Raw genomic sequence first — 842 nt, forward strand, 5'->3', positions numbered from 1 at the left:
TCCCACCTATTTTTTTTTAACTTTTTTTTAAATTGATTTATAATCATTTTATAATGTTGTATCAATTTCCAGTGCAGAGCACAATTTTTCAGTTATAAATGAACATACATATATTCATTGTCGCATTCTTTTTCACCGTGAGCTACCACAAGATCTTGTATATATTTCCCTGTGCTCTACAGGATAATCTTGTTTATCTATTCTCTATACACCTGTCAGTATCTACAAATTTCAAACTCCCAGCCTGTCCCTTCCCACCCCATCCCACCTGGCAACCACAAGTTTGTATTCTGTGTCTATGAGTCTGTTCCTGTTTTGTATTTATGTTCCTTTCTTTCTTTCTTTCTTTCTTTCTTTCTTTCTTTCTTTCTTTCTTTCTTTCTTTCTTTCTTTCTTTCTTTCTTTCTTTCTTTCTTTCTTTCTTTCTTTCTTTCTTTCTTTCTTTTTCTTTCTCTCTCTCTCTTTTCTTCTTTAGATTCCACAATAAGCAATCTCATATGGTATTTTTCTTTCTTTTTCTGGCTTACTTCACTTAGAATGACATTCTCCAGGGACATCCATGTTGCTGCAGATGGCATTATGTTGTCATTTTTATGGCTGAATAGTATTCCACTGTATAAATATACCACATCTTCTTTATCCAGTCATATGCTGATGGACATTTAGTCTGTTTCCATGTCTGGACTATTGTAAATAGTGCTGCTATGAACATTGGGGTGCAGGTGTCTTTTTGAAGTAGGGTTCCTTCTGGATATAAGCCCAGGAGTGGGATTACTGGGTCATATGGTAAGTCTGTTCCTAGTCTTTTGAGGAAACTCAATACTGTTTTCCACAGTGGCTGC

This window comes from Camelus ferus, chromosome 31 (genome assembly GCF_009834535.1).
Source record: "Camelus ferus isolate YT-003-E chromosome 31, BCGSAC_Cfer_1.0, whole genome shotgun sequence".
Classification (NCBI taxonomy): domain Eukaryota; kingdom Metazoa; phylum Chordata; class Mammalia; order Artiodactyla; family Camelidae; genus Camelus; species Camelus ferus.